The sequence below is a fragment of the Triticum urartu genome, chromosome 7A (genome assembly GCF_056163025.1).
Source record: "Triticum urartu cultivar PI428250 chromosome 7A, HENAU_Tu73, whole genome shotgun sequence".
NCBI classification, from domain to species: Eukaryota; Viridiplantae; Streptophyta; class Magnoliopsida; order Poales; family Poaceae; genus Triticum; species Triticum urartu.
Window position 1 is genome coordinate 671,855 of NC_141879.1, and position 21,722 is coordinate 693,576.

Sequence of the window (21,722 nt, forward strand, 5' to 3'; positions counted from 1 at the left end):
AAGCGAAAAGCCGATAACAATAAATATGTCCTCATGTTTAGAGGTAGAGGCGTCGATAAAAATAAAATACGGAAATGGAGGAATCATGATTATTCTCATAACAACAACATATATAGATTTTGTCATATGATTACTTATGTTCAAGTGATGATCTATTCACAATGCAAAAGTGTAAATCATAAACCTTATTGGGCTCCAACAAACTATAATCTCAGTCATTGAAGCAATTGCAATTTATCATAACATCGGAAAGAGTCTATGTCAGAGCTAAAAAGCAAGTCCACATACTCAACTATCATTTAGTCCTCCATAATTGCTAACACTCACGCAATACTTGTGCTTACAGAGTTTTAATCGGACACAGAGAAAGATAGGGGCTTATAGTTTTGCCCCACAACCTTTTACCTCAAGGGTAATGTCAACAATAATGGTTCATGCTCCCCTACATCCAATTAGATATATATATCATGTTCTTTCCAACATGCTGAGCTTGCCAAAGGATAAAATGAAAAAGGAAAGGTGAAGATCACCGTGACTCTTCCATAAGGTAGAAGATAATAATAAAGGATAGGTCCTTCGCAGAGGGAAGCAGAGGTTGCCATGCACTTTTATGGTTGGATGCACAAAATCTCAATGCTAAAGAACGTCACTTTATATTGCCCCTTGTGATATGAACCTTTATTATGCAGTCCGTTGCTTTTATTACTTCCACATCACAAGATCGTATAAAGCTTATTTCTCCCACACCAATCAATCATACATATTTAGAGCAATTTTTATTGCTTTGCACCGATGAGAACTTACTTGAAGGATCTTACTCAATCCATAGGTAGATATGGTGGACTCTCATGGCAAAACTGGTTTAGGGATATTTGGAAGCACAAGTAGTATTTCTACTTGGTGCTGAGAATTTGGCTAGCATGAGGGGGAAAGGCAAGCTCAACAAGTTAGAGGAACCATGACAACATACTTTATCTCAGATATAAGAAAGACATAACTCATTACGTTGTCTTCCTTGTCCAACATCAACTCTTTAGCATGTCGTATTTTAATGAGTGCTCCCAATCATAAAAGATGTCAATGACAATATATCTATATGTGAAAACCTCTCTTTCCTTATTATTTCCTATTAATTGCAACAATGACCAAAGCTATGTCTGCCAACTCCCAACAACTTTTAATCATCATACTCTTTCTATGTGAAGTCATTACTCTCAATAAGATCAATATGAACTTTTTGTTTCTTTTTTTCTTTCTTTTATCTTTTCTTTTATTCACCCAAGATCATGGCAAAATAGTTAAGCCCTTGACCCAACACTAATCTTTATTATATATAACTCACGGACTCGATTACATAGAGAGATCATAAAGCAAAGCTCAAAACTAGATCATGCCATAAACTTTATTCTACTAGATCAAGATACTACTAATAGGATCGAACTAAGAAAAACGGTAAAGATAGGAGTTGTGATTGTGATACGATACCGGGGCACCTCCCCCAAGCTTGGCAGTTGCCAAGGGGAGTGCCCATACCCAGATACTCAATTCTTCTTTGTTGGAGGAGACGGTGGGGGTGTTGTTGATGATGCGAGCTTGTCATCCATCTTCCAAGGCATAGGTTCACCATCATAGAAAGATGATCGAGTCTCCGGAATCCTCAAATCTGTAGACAAACTCATTCTTTTGAATCTATATTCATACTCACGGTTTTGGTTTTGAAGGTCATAGACTTGGGCTTGGAGGTGCTCGATCTTCTCATGTAGCTTGAAGATGGCCTCCTCGGTGTTCTTGGCATCCGGCTTGTAATTGTTAGTGAACTCCGCGAGCATCATGTGGCTAGCGTTGATTCCACACTCCACCATCCTTTGGCACTTGAAAACTTGTTGCTCCACTGCTTCGAGCCTCGTCTCCATGCTTCCGGTCCCCTTTGGTCCCTCTTCATCGCGGATGTGCAGCAACCCATCACGCATCTCAATGGTTTGAGGGTGTCGCAGCACCTCCGCGAGGTAAGGGTTGATGACCTTCTCGAAGAACTTGTCCTCGGAGGCGGTTGGTGTTGGGTTTCGTAGTAATTTCAAAAAATTTCCTACGCACATGCAAGATCATGGTGATGCATAGCAACGAGAGGGGGAGAGTGTGATCTACGTACCCTTGTAGATCGACAACGGAAGCGTTAACTTGGTTGATGTAGTCGTACGTCTTCACGGCCCGACCGATCAAGCACCGAAACTATGGCACCTCCGAGTTCTAGCACACGTTCAGCTCGATGACGATCCCCGGACTCCGATCCAGCAAAGTGTCGGGGAAGAGTTCCGTCAGCACAACGGCGTGGTGATGATCTTGATGTACTACTGTCGCAGGGCTTCGCCTAAGCACCGCTACAATATTATCGAGGACTATGGTGGAAGGGGGCACCGCACACGGCTAAGAATATGATCACGTGGATCAACTTGTGTGTCTAGGGGTGCCCCTTGCCTCCGTATATAAAGGATCGAAGGGGGGGTGCGGCCGGCCCTAGAAGGAGGCGCGCAGGAGGAGTCCTACTCCTACCGGGAGTAGGACTCCCCTCCCTTTCCTTGTCCAAGTAGGAGAGGGGGAAGGAGAGAAGAAAAAGGGGGGGGGGCGCCGCCCCTCCCTCCTTGTCCAATTCAGACTAGGGGGAGAGGGGGCGCGTGGCCTGCCCTGGCAGCCCCTCCTCTTCTCCACTTTAGGCCCATGAGGCCCATTAACCCCCCGGGGGGTTCCGGTAACCCCCCGGTGCACCGGTTTTATCCGAAACTTCCCCGGAACACTTCCGGTGTCCGAATATAGCCGTCCAATATATCAATCTTTATGTCTCGACCATTTCGAGACTCCTCGTCATGTCCGTGATCACATCTGGAACTCCGAACTAACTTCGGTACATCAAAACTCATAAACTCATAATATAACTGTCATCGAAACCTTAAGCGTGCGGACCCTACGGGTTCGAGAACAATGTAGACATGACCGAGACACGTCTCCGGTCAATAACCAATAGCGGAACCTGGATGCTCATATTGGCTCCTACATATTCTACGAAGATCTTTTATCGGTCAGACCGCATAACAACATACATTGTTCCCTTTGTCATCGGTTTGTTAGTTGCCCGAGATTCGATCGTCGGCATCCCATACCTAGTTCAATCTCGTTACCGGCAAGTCTCTTTACTCATTCCGTAATACATAATCTCACAACTAACTCATTAGTTGCAATGCTTGCAAGGCTTATGTGATGTGTATTACTGAGAGGGCCCAGAGATACCTCTCCGACAATCGGAGTGACAAATCCTAATCTCGAAATACGCCAACCCAACATGTACCTTTGGAGACACCTGTAGAGCACCTTTATAATCACTCATTTACGTTGTGAGGTTTGGTAGCACATAAAGTGTTCCTCCGGCAAACGGGAGTTGCATAATCTCATAGTCATAGGAACATGTATAAGTCATGAAGAAAGCAATAGCAACATACTAAACGATCGGGTGCTATGCTTAATGGAATTGGTCATGTCAATCAGATCATTCACCTAATGATGTGATCCCGTTAATCAAATAACAACTCTTTGTTTATGGTTAGGAAACATAACCATCTTTGATTAACGAGCTAGTCAAGTAGAGGCATACTAGTGACACTCCGTTTGTCTATGTATTCACACATGTATTATGTTTCTGGTTAATACAATTCTAGCATGAATAATAAACATTTATCATGATATAAGGAAATAAATAATCACTTTATTATTGCCTCTAGGGCATATTTCCTTCACTTGGGGCCGTCATGATAACCTAGATCTGTCAGAAAAACAGCTCGAAACAAAAACAAGAGATTTTTGCGTGATACGGGAGTCAAAACCTTCGGGAGGTTATATAGCGAATTTTTACCAACCAAAATATGTAACGTGCAAGAAAACGGAGTCCGGAAGGCACACGAGGCGCTCACGAGGTAGGGGGGCGCGCCCACCACCCTCATGGGGCCCGCGTGTCCTTCCTGGACTGCTACTTATTTTTCTATTTTTCTAAATATTCCAAAACGGAGAAATATTGCCTTAAAAATTGTTTTGGAGTCGGTTTACTTACCGTACCACATACCTATTCCTTTTCGGAGTCTGAAACGTTCCGGAAAGTGTCCCTTATATATTCCTCCGGGGTTATGGTTTCAATAATATTGGTTTCAACATTTATGGGATACCTGAGATATAATGTTTAATTCTTTGACCATTTACCACCTTCGGATTTGTGCCCTCGAAGTTGTTGATTTTTATGGCACCGGAACGGTAGACCTCCTCGATAACATAGGGGCCTTCCCATTTAGAGAGAAGTTTTCCTGCAAAAAATCTTAAACGAGAGTTGTATAGCAATACATAATCACCTACATTAAACTCAAGCTTTTGTATCCTTTTGTCATGCCATCTTTTAACTTTTTCTTTAAACAACTTGGCATTTTCATAAGCTTGGGTTCTCCATTCATCAAGTGAGCTAATATCAAATAACCTCTTCTCACCGGAAAGTTTAAAATCATAGTTAAGCTCTTTAATAGCCCAATATGCCTTATGTTCTAGTTCGAGAGGTAAGTGACATGCTTTTCCATAAAACATTTTATACGGAGACATACCCATAGGATTTTTATATGCAGTTCTATAGGCCCATAATGCATCATCAAGTTTCATAGACCAATTCTTTCTGGACCTATTAACCGTCTTTTGCAAAATTAATTTGAGCTCTCTATTGCTCAACTCTACTTGACCACTAGACTGTGGGTGATAAGGAGATGCAATTCTATGATTAACATCATATTTAGCAAGCATTTTACGGAAGGCACCATGAATAAAGTGTGAACCACCATCAGTCATTAAATATCTAGGGACTCCAAACCTCGGAAAAATAACTTCCTTAAGCATTTTAATAGAAGTGTTATGATCAGCACTACTAGTTGGAATAGCTTCTACCCACTTAGTAACATAATCAACAGCAACTAGAATATGTGTGTATCCATTAGAGGCAGGAAAAGGTCCCATATAATCAAAGCCCCAAACATCAAATGGTTCAATAACAAGATAATTCATAGGCATTTCTTGACGTCTACTAATATTACCAATTCTTTGACATAAATCACAAGACAAGACAAACTTACGGGCATCCTTGAAGAGAGTAGGCCAATAAAAACCAGATTGCAATACCTTATGCGCAGTTCTATCTCCAGCGTGGTGTCCTCCATAGGACTCGAAGTGACACTTGCGTAGGATCTGTTCCTGTTCATGCTCAGGTACACAACATCTAATAACACCATCTACTCCTTCTTTATAAAGATGTGGGTCATCCCAAAAGTAATGTCTCAAGTCATATAAGAACTTTTTCTTTTGCTGGTATGTGAAGCTAGGTGGTATAAACTTAGCAACAATATAATTAGCATAATCAGCATACCATGGAGTACTACAAGAAGTACTTATAACATTTAATTGTTCATTAGGAAAGTCATCATTAATAGGTAGTGGGTCATCAAGAATATTTTCTAACCTAGACAAGTTGTCTGCAATGGGGTTCTCAGCTCCCTTTCTATCAACAATATGCAAATCAAATTCTTGTAGCAATAGAACCCATCTAATAAGTCTAGGTTTAGCATCTTTCTTTTCCATAAGGTATTTAATAGCAGCATGATCAGTGTGAATAGTTACTTTAGAATCAACAATATAAGGTCTGAACTTATCACAAGCAAATACAACTGCTAAAAGCCCTTTTTTCAGTAGTAGCATAATTTGTTTGAGCATTGTCTAGAGTCTTACTAGCATAATGAATAACATTTAATTTCTTATCAACTCTTTGCCCTAGAACAGCACCTACAGCATAATCACTAGCATCACACATAATTTCAAAGGGTAAATTCCAATCAGGTGGCAGAACAATAGGTGCAGAGACTAATGCTTTCTTAAGTATTTCAAATGCTTCTACACAATCATCATCAAAGACAAATGGTATATCTTTTTGAAATAAATTAGTCAGAGGCCGAGAAATTTTTGAGAAGTCCTTAATGAACCTCCTATAAAAACCGGCATGACCAGGGAAACTTCTTGTACCTTTGATGTCCTTGGGACATGGAATCTTTTCAATAGCATCAACCTTGGCTTTATCAACTTCAATACCTCTTTCAGAAACTTTGTGCCCCAAGACAATACCTTCATTAACCATAAATTGGCACTTTTCCCAATTCAAGACAAGATTAGTTTCTTCACACCTCTGCAAAACTCGATCAAGATTGCTCAAGCAATCATCAAAAGAGGAACCATAGATGGAAAAGTCGTCCATGAAAACCTCACAAATCTTTTCACAAAAGTCAGAGACTATAGCCATCATGCATCTTTGAAAGGTAGCAGGTGCATTACATAAACCAAAAGGCATACGTCTATAAGCAAAAGTAGCAAAAGGGCATGCAAAAGTAGTCTTTGATTGATCTCTAGCTGACACAGGTATTTGAGAGAAACCAGAATAACCATCTAGAAAGTAATAGTGTGTGTGTTTGCATAATCTTTCTAGCATTTGATCAATAAAAGGTAAGGGGTAATGATCTTTCTTGGTAGCTTTATTTAATTTGCGGAAATCAATTACCATCCTATAACCTATGATAATTCTTTGTGGAATCAATTCATCTTTATCATTAGGAACAACAGTAATACCTCCCTTTTTAGGGACACAATGGACATGACTTACCCACTCACTATCAGCAACAGGATAGATTATACCTGCCTCCAGAAGCTTGAGTATTTCTTTTCTTACCACTTCTTTCATTTTAGGATTCAGACGTCATTGAGGATCACGAACTGGTTTGGCATTTGCTTCCAAATTTATTTTATGTTGACATAGAGTGGGACTAATGCCCTTAAGATCATCAAGAGTATATCCAATAGCAGCACGATGCTTCTTCAGAGTTTTCAATAATCTTTCTTCTTCATGCTCTGAAAGGTTAGCACTAATAATAACAGGATATATCTTCTTTTCATCAAGATAAGCATATTTAAGATTATCAAGCAGAGGTTTAAGCTCAAACACGGGATCGCCTTTGGGTGGAGCAGGATCCCCTAAAATTTCAACAGGCAAGTTATGTTGAAGAATAGGTTCCTGTTTAAAGAATACTTCATCTATTTCCCTTCTTTCATTCATGAACATATCATTTTCATGGTCTAGCAAATAGTGTTCTAAAGGATCACTAGGAGGTACGACAATAGAAGCAAGACCAATAATTTCATCCTTACTAGGTAATTCTTCCTCACGATGTTGTTTACTAAATTTATAGAAATTAAACTCATGAACCATATCATCCAAGCCAACAGTAACAACATTCTTTGTGCAATCTATGGTAGCATTGACAGTATTTAAGAAGGGTCTACCAAATATAATGGGACATGATGAAGCTATGTACCTAGGGTAGGGTCATGGACCTATCCTAACTGCCCTATCCAAGGACATCTCTAGAAGAAATCACCTTTCAATCGACTTGGAGGTGTTCCACTCGACAGACTCGAAGACACTCGACCAAGAAGCAATCAGTCGACGGCCAGGAGACCTAAAGTCACTCCGCATGCTAACGGTCGGGCATTAAGTAGCTTTTATGGTCATCATAGCACTTTATTAGGGACATTACCAGTAACGCCGGACCTTAATGTACTTAAAACCCTGTATAACTAAGGGCCGGAGGGGTCTGGCAAACTCTATATAAGCCACCCCTCCTCAGTGTAAAGGGTTCGCACCCCTGTAATTCATACACACATAATCCAGTCAACCGCCTCCGGGCTCCGAGACGTAGGGCTATTACTTCCTCCGAGAAGGGCCTGAACTCGTAAACCTCGTGTGCTTACAACTACTCCATAGCTAAGATCTTGCCTCTCCATACCTACCCCCCTACATTACTGTCAGACTTAGAACCACGACAGCTCTGTTCCTGTCGACCAAACCTTGAACGAGAATGGATCTCGCATCAAAGCCTGGTTCCCTGGGGTCGACTGGAATCCTTCACCCAACACTATGAGGGCGCCTGTCATCCTACTGAGTACATGTTTCGGGGCCAGAGTGCTTTAGTAGAGCCATCAGGGCCGCTGTGATTCCTCCCAACTTCAGGTTGGCGAATGGAGTCAGTAAGTTCACTGGTGAGTCCAAGCCCGATACTTGGCTTGAAGACTACCGAGTGGCTGTCCAGATTGGCGGTGGCAATGATGAAGTGGCCATGAAACACCTGCCTCTCATGTTGAAGGGCTCAGCCAGAGCGTGGTTGAATCAGTTAGCACCCAACAGCATTTACACTTGGGAAGATCTCGCCCGAGTGTTTGTCACCACATTTGAAGTAACATGCAAGCGACCGGCCGGGCTGACGGAATTGTGGTCTTGCATGCAGAAGCTGAATGAAACTTTGAGGGATTACATCCAGAGATGGATCACGTTACATCAGACGGTAGAGAATGTGCCTGATCACCAAGTGGTCTGTGCCTTCAAAGAAGGCGTCAAGTACAGAGAACTGAATCTGAAATTCGGTCGAACCGGAGACATGTCTCTGAATCGGATGATGGAGATTGCCACCAAGTACACTAATGGTGAAGATGAGGATTGACTCTGAAGTGGCAAGCACAAGTCAGTCGCCCAAGAAACCGGAGGAGGAAATTCCAATCGGAAACAGAAGCGGAAAGCCGAGCCAGCTGCTCCTGGGGAAGCCTTGGCTGTAACTCAAGGAAAGTTTAAGGGGAAACCCAAAGGGCCTTGGAACCCCAAGAAAGTTAAAGACCAAGACGGAAATGATGTGTTGGATTCGCCATGTCACATCCACACCAAGAAAGATGAAGAGGGCAAGCTCATTTACCCGAAACATACCACTCGATAGTGTCGGCTCTTGATCCAGCAGTTCCAGGGAAAACAGCCCAAAGATAAGGAAAAGGAGTCGGACAAAGTTGAGGACAAGGAAGACAGTGATGATGGATACCCCCAGGTCAATTCCACCTTGATGATTTTTGCTGATGTTGAAAGCAAAAGTTGACTGAAAGTTATCAACCGTGAGGTGAATATGGTTGCTCCGGCGACACCCAGTTATCTGAAGTGGTCTCAGACTGCCATCACATTCGACCAGTCCGATCACCGAACGCACATTGCCACCCCTGGGAGGCAAGCTTTGGTGGTCGACCCAGTTGTTGAAGGCACTCGACTGACCAAAGTCTTGATGGATGGTGGCAGTGGTTTGAACATACTGTATGCTGAGACGTTGAAAGGGATGGGCATTCCGATGTCCAGACTCAGTACCAGCAACATGAGTTTCCATGGAGTCATTCCTGGGAAGAAGGCTGAGTCACTCGGCCAAATTGCTCTAGATGTGGTTTTCGGTGATTCCAAGAATTACCGCAAAGAAAAGTTGACGTTCGAAGTTGTGGATTTCCAGAGTACTTATCACGCTATTTTGGGCAGGCCAGCTTATGCACGCTTCATGGCTCGACCATGTTATGTGTATCTCAAATTGAAGATGCCTGGTCCCAAAGGTGTGATCACTGTTACGGGCAATCGGAAGAAAGCAGAAGAGTGTTTTCAGAAAAGCTCAAAGATCGCTAATGCTCAGATGGCAATGGTGGAGCTGCAGGAATACCAGAAGACTGCAGACCCGAGTGATTTGTTGCGAGCCAAGAAGCCTGCTACAGAATCAGCTTTTCAGTCGTCTGGTGAAACGAAGCCGGTTCACATTCACCCGACTGATCCCAGTGCTGCTCCGACTCATATCTCAACAACACTCGACTCCAAATAGGAAGAAGCGCTCATCTAGTTCCTCTGTGAGAACTGGGACATCTTCGCATGGAAGCCTTCTCACATGCCGGGTGTTCCCAGGGGACTGGCTGAGCACCGCCTACGAGTCGACTCAAAAGTGAAACCCGTCAAAGAACATCTCCGATGGTCCGCCGTCTAGAAGAGAAAGGCTATTGGTGAGGAGGTGGCTCGGCTCTTAGCAGCGGAGTTCATCCGAGAGATTTACCACTCCGAGTGGCTCGCCAACGTTGTCATGGTCCCCAAGAAGGACAAGTCACTTCGCATGTGCATTGACTTTAAACATATCAATCGGGCCTGCCCGAAAGATCATTTTCCTCTCCCCCGCGTCGACCAGATAGTCGACTCGACTGCGGGATGTGAGCGACTATCTTTTTTAGACGCCTATTCTGGGTACCATCAGATCCGTCTGTATGGACCTGACGAGATCAAAACAGCTTTCATCACTCCATTCGGGTGCTTCTGTTATGTTACCATGCCATTCGGCCTCAAGAATGCCGGAGCCACATTCATGAGGATGATTTAGAAGTGTTTGCTCACTCAAATCAGTCGGAATGTGGAAGCATACAGGATGATATTGTGGTCAAGTCACGGAAGGGTTCCGACCTGCTGACTGACCTTGCTGAAACCTTTGCCAACCTCAGGAGGTATGATATCAAGCTTAATCCATCAAAGTGCACATTCGGAGTTCCTGGCGGAAAGTTACTCGGTTTTCTCGTTTTCGAACGGGGAATCGACGCCAATCCAGAAAAAGTCGGTACTATACTCCGGAAGAAACGTCATGTGCGAGTGCACGACGTCCAGAAGCTTACTGGTTGCTTGGCCGCTTTAAGTCGATTCATCTCTCGTCTCGGTGAAAAGGCATTGCCTCTTTACCGATTGATGAAGGAGTCAGACAAGTTTGAGTGGACCCCTGAAGCTGATGCAGCGTTTGCAGAGCTCAAAGCTCTGCTCTCCACCCAGCCGGTGCTTGCTGCCCCAATCAGCAAAGAGCCTTTGCTGCTTTACATCGCAGCCACGGGACAAGTCGTCAGTACGGTACTTACGGTCGAGCAGGAAGAAGAAGGAAAAGCCTTCAAAGTTCAGCGCCCAGTATATTATATTTCTGAAGTTTTGACCCCGTCAAAGCAAAGATATCCTCATTATCAGAAGCTTGTATATGGGATTTATATGAACACAAAGAAGGTTGCTCACTACTTCTCTGATCATTCCATTACCGTGGTCAGCGACGCTCCATTGTCAGAGATCCTGCACAACAGAGATGCAACTGGTCGAGTGGCAAAATGGGCGATTGAACTCCTTCCTCTAGATATCAAGTTTGAGGCAAAGAAAGCTATCAACTCCCAAGCAATAGCAGATTTCGTCGCCGAGTGGATTGAACAACAACTGCCGACTCAGGTTCACTCGGAGCATTGGACCATGTTCTTCGACGGTTCCAAAATGCTGAATGGTTCCGGTGCCGGGGTAGTATTGGTCTCCCCCCGAGGAGATAAGCTCAGATATGTTCTTCAAATCCACTTCGATTTCTCCAATAACGAAGCAGAATATGAAGCACTTTTATATGGGTTGCGCATGGCCATTTCACTCGGCGTCTGTCGCCTCATGGTCTATGGTGACTCAGATTTGGTGGTTAATCAAGTGATGAAGGAGTGGGACGTCAGAATTCCAGCCATGACTGGTTATTGCAATGCAGTGAGAAAGCTGGAGAAGAAATTCGAGGGGTTAGAACTTCATCACATACCCCGACTGAAAAATCAAGCAACTGATGATTTGGCGAAAATAGGTTCCAAAAGAGAAGTCATTCCCAGCAATGTGTTTTTGGAACACATCCACACACCATCAGTTCAGGAGGATCCCTTCACTGAAGAAGCCCTGCAGCCAAAAAGTGCCACGGATCTGATTGAAGTTGAAGTTCCATCTGTGGTCGACCTGATCATGGAAGTTTTGGTCATCACTCCCGACTGGACGGTACCATACATCGCGTACATCCTAAGGATAGAACTCCCAAAGGACGAAGAAGAGGCTCGACAAATTGTCCGTCGATCCAAGGCCTTTACAGTCATAAAGGGACAGTTGTATAGAGAAAGCGCGACTGGAGTCAGTCAGAAGTGTATAACATCAGAAGAAGGTCAGATAATCCTTGATGAAATCCACTCGGGGACCTGTGGTCATCATGCGTCCTCTCGGACCATTGTGGCTAAAGCATACCGAGCGGGATTCTACTGGCCAAGGGCGAATGTAATGGCGAAAGAGATAGTCGACAAATGTGAAGGATGTCAGTTTTACTCCAATATGTCGCACAAACCCGCGTCAGCCCTGAAAACCATTCCACTCGTCTGGCCCTTCGCTGTTTGGGGACTGGACATGGTTGGACCACTGAGAACGGGCAGGAGCGGCTTCACTCATGTGCTAGTAGCAGTCGACAAGTTCACCAAATGGATTGAAGCTAAGCCTATCAAGAATCTTGATGCTTGCACTGCTATCAGTTTCATCAGAGAGTTGATATTCAGATATGGAGTTCCGCATAGCATCATCACTGAGAATGGGTCAAACTTCGATTCTGACAAATTCAAAGCCTTTTGCGCCTCTCAAGGCACACGAGTCGACTACGCTTCAGTCGCTCACCCCCAGTAGAATGGACAAGAGGAAAGAGCAAACGGCTTAATTCTCAAAGGACTGAAACCCCGACTGATGCGCGATCTCAAGCACGTAGCAGGTGCATGGGTCGACGAGCTTCCATCAGTTCTTTGGGGATTGAGGACAACCCCGAACCGATCGACTGGAACAACCCCATTCTTTCTGGTCTACGGAGCCGAAGCAGTTTTGCCGAGTGACCTGCTTCACAACGCACCCCGAGTCGAGCTCTACTCTGAAGATGAAGTAGAACAAGCCCGGCAGGATGCAGTCGACCTCCTGGAAGAAGAAAGAGAAATGGCCATGATCCGATCGACCATCTATCAGCAAGACTTGCGTCGATTCCATGCCAGAAATGTGAAGAGTCGAGCCTTGCAAGAAGGAGACTTGGTCCTCCGAGTGGATCAACAGAAACCACACAAACTCGCTCCTACTTGGGAAGGTCCCTTCATAGTCACCAGAGTCCTCCACAATGGAGCGTACCACCTCTATAATGTCGATCGCCAGATTGATGAGCCACGAGCCTAGAATGCGGAGCTGCTCCGCCCCTTTTATACTTGAATTCTCACTCGGATGAGATGTAATAAGAAAAACTTCTGTAGTTTATTTATCAAAGACAAGAGTGTTATAATTTTCCCAGTGATTCTTATTGTTTTTGTTTGCGTGAGAAATCCCCCAGTGGGTGGCTTAGCTGCGAATCCGTTTCGCCTAAGTTTGTAAAAATAATTTCCTACCGAGTGGTGAGCCAGCCTCTCACTCGGAGGCTTAGCTGTGAACCCATTTCGCCTAAGTATTTGAAAATCCTACCGAGTGGTGAGCCAGCCTCCCACTCGGGGGCTTAGCTGCAGTCCAGTACTCGCCTAAGTGTTTGAAAATCCTACCGAGTGGTGAGCCAGCCTCCCACTCGGGGGCTTAGCTGCAGTCCAGTACTCGCCTAAGTGTTTGAAAATCCTACCGAGTGGTGAGCCAGCCTCCCACTCGGGGGCTTAGCTGCAGTCCAGTACTCGCCTAAGTGTTTGAAAATCCTAGCGAGTGGTGAGCCAGCCTCCCACTCGGGGGCTTAGCTGCAGTCCAGTACTCGCCTAAGTGTTTGAAAATCCTACCGAGTGGTGAGCCAGCCTCCCACTCGGGGGCTTAGCTGTAGTCCAGTACTCGCCTAAGTATTTGAAAATCCTACCGAGCGGTGAGCCAGCCTCCCACTCGGGGCTTAGCTGCAGTCCAGTACTCGCCTAAGTATATGAAAATCCTACCGAGTTGCAAGCGACCCTCCCACTCAGGGGCTTAGCTGCAGTCCAGTACTCGCCTAAGTATTTGAAAATCCTACCGAGTGGAGAGCGAACCTCCCACTCGGGGGCTTAGCTGCAGTCCAGTACTCGCCTAAGTTTGAAAAATCCTACCGAGTGGAGAGCGACCCTCCCACTCGGGGGCTTAGCTGCAGTCCAGTACTCGCCTAAGTTTGAAAAATCCTACCGAGTGGAGAGCGACCCTCCCACTCGGGGGCTTAGCTGCAGTCCAGTACTCGCCTAAGTTTGAGAAATCCTACCGAGTGGAGAGCGACCCTCCCACTCGGAGGCTTAGCTGCAGTCCAGTACTCGCCTAAGTTTGAAAAATCCTACCGAGTGGAGAGCGACCCTCCCACTCGGGGGCTTAGCTGCAGTCCAGTACTCGCCTAAGTTTGAAAAATCCTACCGAGTGGAGAGCGACCCTCCCACTCGGAGGTTTAGCTGCAGTCTAGTACTCACCTAAGTACGAAACACATCCCGACCCGCAAGGACGATGAGGTGCAGGTCGACTGCCACCTTCTCCTTCGGAGCTTCGCCACAAATACAACGTGCGCTCCATCCCGACCCACAAGGACGACCAGGTGCTGGTCGACTGCCACCTTCCCCTTCGGAGCTTCGCCACAAATACAACGTGCGCTCCATCCTGACTCGCAAGGACGACGAGGGGCAGGTCGACTGCCACCTTCCCCTTTGGAGCTTCACCACAAATACAACGTGCGCTCCATCCCGTCCCGCAAGGACGACGAGGTGCAGGTCGAATGCTACCTTCTCCTTCGGAGCTGCGCCACAAATACAAAAGTTGTCTCGAGTGAAGAACGAGTTCCACTCGACGGAGAATTCATGAAGATATTCAATGATAAACCAAGTTCAGATAAATCCTAAAGGTTCCAGACCGCAGATCGAAGTGCTCGGGCATTCAGCCCGAAAGAGTTTAACGGTTACAAAAACCACTCGGCATTCCGAGGCAAATTTAAGGTGGGGCATAAAAGTTTGTTCACTCCGCAGGAGGAGGACTGGCAGGCTCGACGAACTCGTCCAGGTCGACACCGTCGGCGATCCGAGTGGCTGCAGCAATAAAAGTCTCCATAAAAGATTGGAAGTCATGCCTCTGGGTGTTGGCGACCTTGATTGCTGCGAGCTTCTCTTGTCGCACCTCCTTGCAGTTGACACGAACCAAAGACAGAGCCACATCGGCACCACACCGGGCGGAGGATTTCTTCCATTCTTGCACTCGGTCAGGGATCTCGTTCAGTTGAGTCATCAGAGATTCTAGATCATTCTGAAGCGTCGCCCCCGGACAAAGCGTCGAGTCGATTCGAGAGACAACCTCCTTTAGGTGCGCGAGGTAGCTTGTGGCGCTGGCGATACGGGACTCTAGTCGGAGCACGTTCATCGCAGTTTCATCGCAGACCGGGGAAGCGATAGGGTCCAGACCCGTCTCGACCCTTCTAGTTTCTTCATCAAAGTCTTGACAAAGTTCTGCAGCCAAAAGTCAGTTCAATCAACCGAGCAAAATCCGATGGCAAGCATCAACACAGTCGGATTAAAAGAAATACGTCCCAGCACGAGATAAAGCTTCTTGGCAAGGGTCCTCAGATAAGCTTCTGTGTCGTTCCTCTTGCGGATCGCAGACTCCAACTTTTCGTTCAGGGCGACCTTATCCTTCTTCAGGATGGTCACTTCGCGGTAAGCTTCATTAACACAAGATGTCAGTCTAGTCACCTCTCCTTCAAGCGTTCCGACTGAAGGAAGCTTCTCGTCTGCAAGAACGGTTTTGTCTTGGGCTGCTTTTTGCGCGGCGGCGAGGTCCGAGTCCTTCTTGTCCAGAGCCAACTTCATTTTCTCTACAAAAGGAATAATCGAATAAAAAAAGACCAAAGAGATATATTGAAGTTCAGTCGGCAATCAGTTACCTTCCATACCAGCGGCCTCGTCTTGAGCTTTTTTCAGATTTTGTTGAGCCAATTCCAAGTCAAGGTTTAGTTGGATCTGCTGTTTCTCCAAGTCAGCAAAGCGAGCTCCAAGATCACAAGATTTCTGCAATCAGGGAGGGGAAGTTATTTTACAGCGAAAAACGACAAAGACAATAAATACTAAGACTACGGTCGACTGCCCGCAGTCCACCATAGTCTCGGGGACTACACCAAGTGGGTGCAATTTGCGTGCCCCCACCGGTTCGGTTTACACTCGACATGGCCAGATCGAGCGAAAGAATCAAAATACAAAGACTACAGTCGACTGCCAGCAGTCCACCGTAGTCTCGGGGACTACACCCAGTGGGTGCACTCAGCGTGCCCCCACTAGTCCAAAAATTCAATCGATGCACCCAGTGGGCGTACAGATGCAAAGATTTTCAGAAAGAGAGTCTTCAGATAGCATATCCTAACAGAACAGTGGTGACCAACTAACCTGAACATTGCTTTGGAGAGCCGAGCTGGCGTCATAGGCGGCCTGACTGGCGTCCCGCACCGCCTTCATCTTCTCCATCATAATGCCCGCCTGGCGTATGGCTTCCTTGGCAGCATTCACTTCGTCCTCTGGGACATGATGGATTGCAAAAACTAAAGGTGGGTCGGCAGGAGCTTGAGCAGTCGACGAAGAAGGCAGGGCACTCGACAATGGTATGGCAAAGGTAACAGAACCCAGATTGGCATCACCAGCATCCTGAACGACTGGTTCCGCCATCAGCGTCGACTGTGGCACCTTGCTTGCAGGAGCTTTCCTATTTTTCCTCGTCAAAGGCCTCTCAGGCTCTTCATCATAATCATCGGGGAGGTCAATAATGTTAGGAGCTGTTCAAAGATCAATCGCTAAAATCACATCACCCAATGGTACACATTGCAGTTGAGTCGACCAAATAAAGACAGAATGACAGAAATCATACCTAGATTGGAAGTGACTACATCCTCCATTACCTCATCCTCATCCCTGTAAGCTGAGGTCCCGAAAGTAGCAGCGCTGCCAGTTCCAAAGTTCTTCTGGTTAAATCAAGAAAAAATAAACAGTACGGAGCGTCGAGTGAACACAAAGGGAGACACTCACGCAGAAGCGACGGGGATGTCAATCTTAATCCTCGGCAACGCCTTGCGAGGCTTCTGCTCTGCAACTTTGGGATGCTTTGACGTTTTTTCAGTTGGGGTTGGTGAAGATGTCCGAGGACGCTTTGAAGGCTGACCAGTCTGAGAGATCGCCTTTTCACGGGCGCTCGGTCGTTCTTGGTCAAGCTTAGATCGCCTCTCCCTGCGAGGAGACGACTCGACTTCTTCTTCGTCACTTGAGTCGTCGCTTTCTTCGTCCCCTTCTCCATCAGAATGCCATTCGCCATTGTCGCCGCCGTTTGCCTCTCCTTCCGGGTCTTGATCTTGCTCTCCATTGGGCACTGAGTACATTTCGATAAGGGCCTGAAAGAAAGCAGGAAGAATAAAGTCAGTCGATGCAGTATAGACAGCTGCGCGAGTGAATTCAGATTATAATCAAAATCTCAGAATCGGACCTTTTCTGGTTCATGGGACTAGTCGAATGGAGGAACTCTCGTGGCTCCCCTGGGGTTGTCCTTGTTTCCGGTGATGCCCGATAGCCACCCCTCCAGTGTGTCGTCATCGACCTCCCCCGGGTGAATCCGAGTGGTGTCGTCAAGACCCGAATACATCCACACCGGATGGTCTCGAGCTTGAAGAGGCTGGATGCGCCGCCGAAGGAAAACCTCCAAGAGATCCATACCAGTGACCCCGTCACGGATAAGCTGGGCCACCCGTTCGACCAGCACCCTAACTTGCGCCTTCTCCTCCGGGATCACCTTCAAAGAGGAGGGTTTCCTCACTCGGTCCATGGTAAAAGGAGGGAGGCCAGTCGACTGCCCTGGCGTCGGCTGGTCTTTGCAGTAAAACCAGGTCGACTACCATCCGCGGACCGAGTCGGGAAGAATCATGGCCGGAAAGGAACTTTTCCCTCTCATCTGAACACCAAGACCCTCACACATCTGAATCACTTGTGTTCTCTCATCACTCGGATTGGCCTTTTTCACCGTCTGAGAACAACAGGTGAAAATGTGCTTGAAAAGACCCCAGTGAGGCCGACAACCCAAGAAATTCTCGCACAAAGACACGAAAGCAGCGAGATACACGATTGTGTTGGGAGTGAAGTGGTGGAGTTGTGCCCCAAAGAAATTCAGAAATCCCCGAAAGAAAGTGTGAGGAGGCAAGGAAAACCCACGGTCGACGTGGGTGGCAAGAAGAACGCGCTCACCCTCCCGAGGTTGCGGCTCAGATTCCTTCCCCGAAAGCCGTGCCGATCCATAGGGGATCAGTCCTCCGTCGGCTAGGTCGTCGAGGTCTTCTTGGTGGATCGTCGAGCGGATCTAGTCGCCCTGGATCCAGCCCTTCGGCAGGCCGGCTCATGAGGAAGATCCACCCCGACTGGTTGCCTTCCCCTTCGCCTTTGCCGTCGCCTTCTTCGCTCGCTCCAGAGCCACTGTCTTCTCCTTCCCCATCATCACCGACGAGACACGTACGGAGCGGCGGCGCTGGGGCGAGAGCGAGCGCGACGAAGAAGCCTGAAGAGGAGAAGAGGAAATGAGAACGCACTATTCAAGAAACCCCGGTCTGACGCCTTATATGAGGTTACTTCCGAGTGGCTGACTGGTAGGCCCGGACGATCCTGTCAAATCCAGCAACAGTCGCGCGCGCGATACGTGGCGAAAAAGGCGACGCGGAGATCGAGGCGGCTCCGTCCTATCCCATCCAATTACTGCGGCCACCCCCGTCCCGCGCGCTTCCCAAAATTCGAATCCCGCGAAATCCACGGGCAGTAGAACAACTTGTCAGACGGAAGATCTCCTCCACACTGTTACTCGGAGCTTTTCAAGTAAAGAAACTCACTCGACAAAAAAAACTAAGAATGGATCAAGGCGACTGAAAAGGATGTTGCTGTCGTCACTCAGGTTCATTGATCCGAAACAAGATATGCTCATGGCATGAAAAATGAGTCGGAGAAGTTCTCAACTCCTTCCCCACTCAAACCTCGATCCATTCGGGGGCTAATGATGAAGCTATGTACCTAGGGTAGGGTCATGGACCTGTCCTAACTGCCCTACCCAAGGATATCTCTAGAAGAAATCACCTTTCAATCGACTTGGAGGTGTTCCACTTGACAGACTCGAAGACACTCGACCAAGAAGCAATCACTCGACGGCCAGGAGACCTAAAGTCACTCCACACGCTAATGGTCGGGCATTAAATAGCTTTTATGGTCATCATAGCACTTTATTAGGGACGTTACCAGTAACGCCCGACCTTAATGTACTTAAAACCCTGCATAACTGAGGGTCGGAGGGGTCTGGCGAACTCTATATAAGCCACCCCCTCCTCAGTGTAAAGGGTTCGCACCCCTGTAATTCATACACACATAATCCAGTCGACCGCCTCCAGGATCCGAGACGTAGGGCTATTACTTCCTCCGAGAAGGGCCTGAACTCGTAAACCTCGTGTGCTTACAACTACTCCATAGCTAAGATCTTGCCTCTCCATACCTACCCCCCTACATTACTGTCAGACTTAGAACCACGACAAGACAAAAGCTATCTTGCGGAGAAGTAAGAACAAGAAAATCAGCATGATATTTAGTTTTCCCACACACGACTTCAACATCTCTAACAATTCCAATTCGTGAAATAGTATCTCTATTAGCAAGTTTAATTGTAACATCGATGTCTTCTAACTCAACAGGTGCAATGTCATGCATAATTTCTTTGTATAAGGTATGTGGTATAACACTAGCACTAGCACCCATATCACATAAGCCATGATAACAATGATCTCCTATTTTAACAGAAATAACAAGCACACCTACCACAGGTCTATGTTTATCTTTAGCACAAGGTTTAGCAATTCTAGCGGTTTCACCTTTGAACTGAATAACATGCCCATCAATATTATTAGACAAGAGATCTTTAACAATAGCAATATTAGGTTCTACTTTAACTTGCTCAGGAGATGTATAAGTTCTAATATTGCTTTTACGAACAACAGTTGAAGCTTTAGCATGATCCTTTACTCTAACAGGGAAAGGTGGTTTCTCAACATAAGAAGTACGAACAATAGGATCATTATAAGTGACAGTCTTTTCTACAACTCTAATAGGTGCATCTACTTTTACTTCTATGGGAGGATGGTATTTAAACCACTTCTCCTTAGGGAGATCAACATAAGTAGCAAAAGATTCACAGAAAGAAGCTACTATCTCAGAGTCAAGTCCATATTTAGTGCTAAATTTACGGAAGATATTGGTGTCCATAAAAGATTTAACACAATCAAACTTAGGTGTCATACCTGACTCCTTACCGTCGTCGAGGTCCCAATCTTCAGAGTTGCGTTTAATTCTATCCAGTGTTGGGGATATCTCTTACCGGGAACTTGTCGTCAACCCATGATAAGGGGTAAATCGGCCTATTTATCGGCATATCGGCCGATTTATCACCATATCGGATGATTTATCGGCCGATTTATCTTATCGGTGAGACACAGGTAAGCGATAAATCGGCCGATATATCGGAATATCGGAAGATATCTTGAACAGTGATTCTATCCAATAAATTCCATCTGAATTCAATAGTCTTCATCATAAAAGAGCCAGCACAAGAAGTATCGAGCATGTTGCGATTGTTTTCAGAAAGCCGAGCATAAAAACTTTGCATAATTATTTCTCTCTGGAGCTCATGATTGGGGCATGAATATAACATTGATTTAAGCCTCCCCCAAGCTTGAGCGATGCTTTCTCCTTCACAAGGCCAGAAATTATATATATAATTGCGATCACGATGAACAAGATGCATAGGGTAATACTTTTGATGGAATTCCAACTTCAATCTTTTATAGTCCCATGATCTCATATCATCACATTGCCTATACCATACCAATGTGTCTCCCTTCAAAGACAAACGGAAGACCTTCTTCTTAGCAACATCATCGGGTATACCTGCAAGCTTAAATAATCCACAAACTTCATCCACATATATTAAGTGCTCATCAGGATGCTTTGTTCCATCTCTTGTAAAAGGGTCAGCTAGCAGTCTTTCCATCATACCCGAAGGAAATTCAAAAGGACTTTCATTTTCAATAGGTTCAGTAGGTTGAGGAGCAACTCTTTGCTCTACTGGACAGGGTGAAGATACCCCGAACAAGCCCCTCAGAGGATTACTTTCCATAGTAACAAGTGACAGTAAATTTCAGCACACTATATAAATTTTTCCTTACCAAATTCCAGCTACCAAAGGCGCTACACTCCCCGGCAACGGCGCCAGAAAAGAGTCTTGATGACCCACAAGTATAGGGGATCTATCGTAGTCCTTTCGATAAGTAAGAGTGTCGAACCCAACGAGGAGCATAAGGAAAAGATAAGCGGTTTTCAGCAAGGTATTCTCTGCAAGTACTGAAATAAGTGGTAACAGACAGTTTTGTGATAGGATAAATTTTAACGAGCAACAAGTAACAAAAGTAAATAAAGTGCAGCAAGGTGGCCCAATCCTTTTGTAGCAAAGGACAAGCCGGAACAAACTCTTATAATAGGAAAAGCGCTCCCGAGGACACATGGGAATATCATCAAGCTAGTTTTCATCACGTTCATATGATTCGCGTTTGATACTTTGATAATTTGATATGTGGGTGGACTGGTGCTTGGATGCTGTTCTTACTTGAACAAGCATCCCAATTATGATTAACCTCTATTACAAGCATCCGCAACTACAAAAAAAGTATTAAGGTAAACCTAACCATATCATGAAACATGTGGATCCAAATCAGCCCCTTACGAAGCAACGCATAAACTAAGGTTTAAGCTTCTGTCACTCTAGCAACCCATAATCTACTTATTACTTCCCAATGCCTTCCTCTAGGCCCAAATAATGGTGAAGTGTTATGTAGTCGACGTTCACATAACACCACTAGAGGCTAGACAACATACATCTTATCAAAATATCAAACGATACCAAATTCACATGACTACTCATA

At 45.7% G+C, this 21,722-nt stretch overlaps 1 protein-coding gene across 1 annotated transcript in view; it reads left to right on the top strand.

The window, feature by feature from the left end:
* The window catches only part of LOC147956645 (uncharacterized), an 87,099-nt gene that overhangs the window by 42,010 nt on the left and 23,367 nt on the right, over nt 1-21,722 (top strand). The gene's annotated exons all lie outside the window — the stretch shown is intronic.